We start from the raw sequence: 7,144 nt of genomic DNA, 5'->3' as shown, positions 1-7,144 counted from the left end.
AAAGTAAGGTCCATATGGGCAGGTGATTTTTGTTTGTTTTGTCTACTTCGACACCTGGGCACTTAGAACAACGCCTAAAATATAATAAGCACTCAATTAGTAAAATCATGACAGAATAAGAAAATGTACTAAATGTTCTTTAGGTCCAAAGGAGTCAGCAAGCTCTGAGAGATTGTAATCTTTCCTTTCAAGGCAAATTTGATGGATAACTACATCAAATCAACCCAACTATAAACACTTTCCTCCCTTATTTTCAAATTTAGCTTCTATGCTTATCTTGCTCTAGGAATTATCATAACAGTAATGGCAAAGCCTTCTTGTGTCTCTTCTGCATCTCACAATAATAGCTATCACTTATTTAGGACTTACTATGTGCCCAGCTCCTATGTGCACTATTCTAAGTTTCTCATATATTAACTCTTCTATTCCTATCACAAACATTGTAAAATATCAACACAAGAAGGAGCTCTTGAAGAGGTAAAAAGCACCTAATAGAGAAAGACCAATACAGCAGAAGAAACTGTGTTTGCATAATGGCCACTGGGTCTCAGAATCCTTAGCTGAGCACACCTTCTAAGTAAGGAACCCAAGGGCCTGAGAAAAAGTGCTCTTGAGTCTGGAGTTCTAAGGTGTACCTCAGAAAGCTTGACATATCTTTAGTCTTTTATTTGACCTTTAAAATTCACCATAGATGTCAGATTAGTAAGCAGGTACAGACTGGTAGGGGGCACAAGGGAGCCTTCTGGGTGCTGGAAATTTCTATATCTGATCTAGGTGGCCATTATATGAATGTATACGTATATAAAAATCCATCCATTGAGGTATACACTTAAGATTCATGCACTTGGGGCTTCCCTGGTTGCTCAGTGGTTAAGAATCTGCCTGTCAATGCAGGGGATACGTGTTTGAGCCCTGGTCCGGGAAGATCCCACATGCTGCAGAGTAACTAAGCCTATGCGTCACAACTACTGAGCCTGCGCTCTAGAGCCTGCGAGCCACGACTACTGAAGCCCACGTGCCACAGCTACTGAAGCCCGCGCACCTAGAGCCCGTGCTCCACATCAAGAGAAGCCACCACAATGAGAAACCCGCGCACCGCAACGAAGAGGAGCCCCCGCTTGCCGCAACTAAAAGAAAGCCCGTGCGCAGCAACAAGGACCCAACGCACCCAAAATAAAATTAATTAATTTTTTTTAAATTATAAAAATTATTTTTAAAAGATTCGTGCATTTTATGAAAATTATACTTTAAAAGAAAAAATTAATGACCAGCTCTCTGAGGATATTGTTCTCTTCAAGAGCTTCAACTATTATTTTTAGGAGTGTGGCAGGGTCAAAATACTGAAACAAGAAAGACCAAAGCCTTCTCCCTCTCTGAAAGAGTTCATCTGAATTTTGCATTCTAGCCCACAATAGATTAGTATTTGTTCGAACACAAATTATTGTGCGTTTTTCCCCAGCTTGTCAAGTAAGATTAATCCCAGAAAGATGTACCCTGCTCACCCCACGTTAGAGAAACACTTGGCCCCATTGCAATGCTCGCGAGACAGTTTGGAAAATAGTTAAGAGGGGTCTCAGTTAGGGTCCCAAGACAATCTTTTAAGGAGTCTGGCAGATGAACAGTAACCAGATGTTTGCAAAGCAAGTTAAAATTTCTATTATGGCCTTCAAATTATTTAAATGTTAATTTCAAAGTAAACTTGAACTCTTCCCTAGAGTATTCATTGTCACGTCTGAAGATTAAGTTCACCAACAGCTCAGTGGTTAAAAACAGCAGAAAAGGGAATTCCTTGGCAGTCCAGTGGTTAGGACTCGGCACTTTCACTGCTGGGGCCTGGGTTCAACCCCTGGTTGGGAAACTAAGATCCTAGAAGCTGCATGATGCAGCCAAAAAAAAAGCAACAACAGCAGAAAAAGAAACGTTCCTTTCTTTTTTTCATTATTATTATTGTTATTATTATTAGGTAAAGAGAAGTACCTAATTTCAGTGATAATGAGAGGAGAGACACCTGGAATCCCATCCCTCTACCTTGTTCAAAGTCCCCTGTCTGCTTCTCCCACACAGAGAACCCTGGTAGACTTCAAAGTCAGAGCAGAAGTGATAGACAAGAGTCTGGTCTTTGATGCCTAAGAACATCGTATCCCTCAGTTTGATGTGAATGCAAAACATCTGTACCTTTCAAACCTTTCATGTTACCTCACGTTGCTAACAACAAAGCTGAAAAGTTTGAGGTGACACACATTACACACATTAAAATATTTGCAACCAGGAACTTTTTATTTCTTTTTCTATCATATATAGCTTCTTTTACTTTGTGAACCACACTGGATAGTAAATTACTTCTGGCACGCAGCCTTGTCAGCTTGCCAAATTTCAACCAGAGCAAGTTTTTACAGCCGGGCTAATAAGCCCTGAAAATTAGGAGGTAAGTATAATGGAAATAATGACATGGTCTTTAACTGCAGGAGCCTAGAATGACAACGTGAGAGTCTAATAGATTCTACTTTTCAAAGTTTTTTTTTTTATTCTAGTGAAGTCCTTTTTAAAAATTTTAGGTTCTTCAAGTTCAAAACACATGTAAATGGAGTTTCTTTTAATTGGTGAAAAGCATTTTTGTGGGTTTTTTCCCCTGTGGCTTAAGTTATTGCTTTTTGCAAACTTGAAAAAAACAAAAACAAAAAGAAAACCAAGAGTATGGTAGTTTGAGGATAACAACCTACTATTAAAACGAACTAACATCTTGAAAAAACATGTTCGGAAATCATTGGCTTCCAGGATGGGGCCTGGCGATTGTTTGTGTATGAAAACATTTCATCAAAACCATAGCTGATTAGTTAACATCAACTTTTTTTCAGTTTGCCCCCAATCCAGATAGAAACCCCAGTCCCTGCTAAGTAACTTTCAGGTCTTTATGGAACAAATCTTCAAAAGATAGAAAATTAATATCACATTTAATTTTTATCGCTGAAAGAAACAGGTAGTATCTATTGCAAGGTAGTATCCATTTCTCTCAATTTAATTCTTACATCCGTTCCCCTTTACAGTTTACAAATGACAAGGAAAATTCTTTTTCCCCTTCTCATTCTGCCCTACAGTTAGACCTGGACTGATTAGCTTCAGCATCCCATGCTCAGTCCCAAACTGTTTAAGCAAAGAAGAGGTCTGGAGTTGTGCGTGTTTTTTTTTAACTATACTAAAATAATATGGCCTTGCTCCAAAACTGCAGCTCTCTTATAGTTCCGCAACTATATTGTGCTGTTTTATACTTCTACTAACACCCACTATTCCCTGTGCCTGGGATGTCTTTGTCCCCTTATCCACTTGGCAAATTTAGTTCATGAAAAAAAAAAAAAGGAAGGCTGCCCTTAATGCCCCGCCATCCCATCATCACCACCGATTTGTGTACTTATGTATATACATTTATATCAAGGGCTCAGTCTTCCTGTTTTGTTTTATTTTGTTTTGTTTTGGGCTGCACCGTGAGGTTGGGGGATCTTAGCTCCTTGACCAGGGATTGAACCCAGGCTCCAGTAGTGAAAGTGCCAAGTCCTAACCACTGGACCGCAGGGAATTCTACTAAAGAGTTCAGTCTTTGAATCCCTTTTTCTCCATTCTCACTAATTATCTAGGTCCATAAAACAAGAAATTTATCCAGGTCCGTAACATCAGATGTCATCTTTCAGTGCTGTCCAATAGAACTCCAGGGATGATGGGAATGTTCCACACCTGCAGTGTCCAATACAAGAGCCTCAAGCCTCACGTGGCTGCTGAGTACGTGAAATGTGGCTAGAGCAACTGAGAAACTGAATTTTTAATGTCATTTAATTTAAATTAATTTAAATTTAAATTGCCACATGTAGCTAGTGGCTGTCACAATGGACAGCATAGATCTATGTGACTTCCATATTTCTAACACCAGTTCATAACTGTCCCCTGAACTCCAGACTCATGCCAATATACCCAACTGCCTACTCAGTATCTCCACTTGCGGATCTTACAGGCATTTCAAAATTAGTACATTCAAAACCAAGCTACTGATGTTCTCCCCCAGTATCTGCTCTCGCTGTAATCTTCTCCATCTTAGTTAATGGCAATTCCATTCTTCTAGTTTCTCAGAACACAAACCTTGGAGTTGTCCCTGACTCCACATCTAATTCGTCAGCAATCCTCTCTGTTCTACAAAATATAGCCAGAATATGACCTCTCCCCAGCATTACTACTGCAATCATCCTGGCGTACACGGCCATTATCCCTCACCTGGATTATTGCTAAAGCCTCCGACTCTTGTCTCCCTGCTTTCTTCCTGGCCCCCTTGAGTCTGTTCTTAACAGGAGTCTATTCTTAAGAACAGCCAATGTTATTTTGTTAGAATATAAGTCGGACCACATCACTCCTCTGCTCAAAGCTCTGCAGTGCCTTCTTGACTCAGAGTAAAAACTAAAACTCTTTCACAAGCCTAGAAACTTCCTACGACCTGGTGCCCTGCCCCTCCCTTTCCTTTCTGACCTTATTTCTCACCCGCTCTAGTTTCCTCCACTGCAGGTACATTAGCTTCCTTGGTATCCCTCCACAGGGCAATGCAGGGCCTTTGCACTGGCTCTTCTCACTGCCTGGAATTCTCTTATGCAGATAAATTCTTGGCTCATTCTTTCACCTCCTTCAGATCTTTCTCAAATATTACTCTCTTGGGGAAACTTTTCGTATTTAAAATTGCAGCTCCTATCCTCAACAATCCTTAATTCTACCTTCTTGCTTTTTTTTCCTCCATATCACTGATCACCATCTAACATATTACAGCAGTGTTTATTATTTGTGTCTCCTCAAGCTTACACTGAAACAGAAGATCCATGGAGCTGACATTTTTTGCTGTTCAATCTCCAGGGTTAGGCGCATAGTAAGTGCTCATTACCTAGTTGTTGAATAAGTGAATGAATATTTGTGTAGTTTACTACTTAGTTTGTGCTGTAACTTTTTTCTTTAATCTACGTCTACCTTTTATAATACTGTGACTTCCATGACAAAGAGAAAAAATATTTTATTTATCTTCGAAGTCCCTAAAACCTAGCATTGGAAAACATTAGGTACTCAATAAACATTCACTGAAAAGAAACAACTCTACTAACACATACTATCTAAGAGTCACTCGCAGAGTTTAATATGCCCAAAACCCTTCCTGCAGGAAACTGATCTACCCACAGCTACTTTTTTTCTTACCACCTGACCCTGGGCAATTTGCCACTACTGCTCAGACCACAAGTAAGCTCCTGACTCAAGAACAACCCATCCATTGGCTGGCCAAAAACCTATAATGTACCCTGGCATGAAAAGATGAACGGAACTAACTTAACTCTCCCTCTTTGGATTCTGAATTAAGAAGTAAAAAGAGAATTACATGGGGCTTCCCTGGTGGCGCAGTGGTTGAGAGTCTGCCTCCCAATGCAGGGGAAATGGGTTCGAGCCCTGGTCTGGGAGGATCCCACATGCCGCGGAGCAACTGGGCCCGTGAGCCACAACTACTGAGCCTGCGCGTCTGGAGCCTGTGCTCCGCGACAATGAGAGGCCCGCGCACCGCGATGAAGAGTGGCCCCCGCTCACTACAACTAGAGAAAGCCCGCGCACAGAAACGAAGACCCAACACAGCCATAAATAAATAAATAAATGAATAAAATTTTTTAAAAAATAAAAAAGAATTACGTGATGGGAACATGTGAGTTAAAACAAAAGAGAATCCAAGAATTAAAGTTGGAGCTTGAGGAGCCTGACAAGGCAAAGTTGTAAGGAAGCAGAAACTGCATTAAGTAGAAACTATGAAATATAGAAAAGGCGGGGGCTTCCCTGGTGGCGCAGTGGTTGAGAGTCCGCCTGCCGATGAGGGGGACACGGGTTCGTGCCCCGGTCCGGGAAGATCCCACATGCCGCGGAGCGGCCGGTCCCGTGAGCCATGGCCGCTGAGCCTGCGCGTCTGGAGCCTGTGCTCCGCAACGGGAGAGGCCACAACAGTGAGAGGCCCGCGTACCGCAAAAAAAAAGAAAAGAAAAGAAAAGGCATACAGAGTAAAAGGGGATGGGGGAAGGAACACAGTACCTAAGAGAGAGTCACTGAATCCCATTAATAAGAGCACCCTGGAATGAGGATCCACAGACTCCGGCAGTTGAAGTCCCATTTGAACTGTTTTGAATCCAGTACTCTTGAAATTCTGGGCCCCTTCTTGCTCTCTGTGTCACTGACTATAATGCCCAATTGCTTGAGGTGCCTTAAAGAGATTGTCTCTGTAATTTACAACCTTCAACCTAACTAAAATACCATTCTTGGTTCATACAGTTGCTGTCACCTGTCAAAGAGTGAGAGTATTGCGTTTTCGTATTTTCTACTAAATGATACACTTGAGATGTTCTTCAGAGCCTTTGGCCATTGACCCTGTGAGCTTTGAACCTTTATTAGGAGGCACAGGGACGAATGTTCTCTTCAGAGCTGTGTGGCTTCCCTTAAAGTCACCCTCCTGTGGCAAGCCAGGAGCCACTTACACTGTGAATGTACCTTGCTTTAAACAGATTTGAAACTCTGGACTTACAGCAATAGATTATTATGGGGTCACTTTTAACAATCTTTTATTTATTTATTTTATCAGAAAAATCACATACTGTTAGAAATTCAAAGGCCATATTCTTTTCAATAGTGAGGATTTATGAACCACAAGAGAGCCACAAACCTCAAGTTCCCCTTGCTAACTTTTCAGGGACTACCATTGGCTTGGGTACACACAAATCACCCAAGCAAAGGTGCTTTCTGCTTCCAAGACTTGGTCACAATCTTTCCCTTTTTCCTTCTCCATGAGTAGCCCTCCCCCATGGGTCCACACAGCTGCCACTACCCAAGGAAGCCACCTATTTCAAAATGCATTCGCTACTTTGCTCAAGGGGCAGTGGGGCATCACTGTTAAGACAACCAGCTCTATTCTGAGTACGTTTTGGCAGTATCTACCAACATTTTAAACATGTATGCTTAAGGCCCAGCCGTTGATGCCACTCTGACAACTACAAATCTATCCTACAGAAACACTAACGAAAACGCACGAACTGAAGCAATGTTTGTAATAGAAAAACATTGGAAAGATCCTACATTGTCTATCAGGCAAGTGGTTAAA

Source organism: Neophocaena asiaeorientalis, unplaced genomic scaffold (genome assembly GCF_003031525.2).
Source record: "Neophocaena asiaeorientalis asiaeorientalis breed wild unplaced genomic scaffold, Neophocaena_asiaeorientalis_V1.1 scaffold129, whole genome shotgun sequence".
NCBI lineage: Eukaryota > Metazoa > Chordata > Mammalia > Artiodactyla > Phocoenidae > Neophocaena > Neophocaena asiaeorientalis.
Note: the sequence above shows the minus strand (reverse complement) of the source record.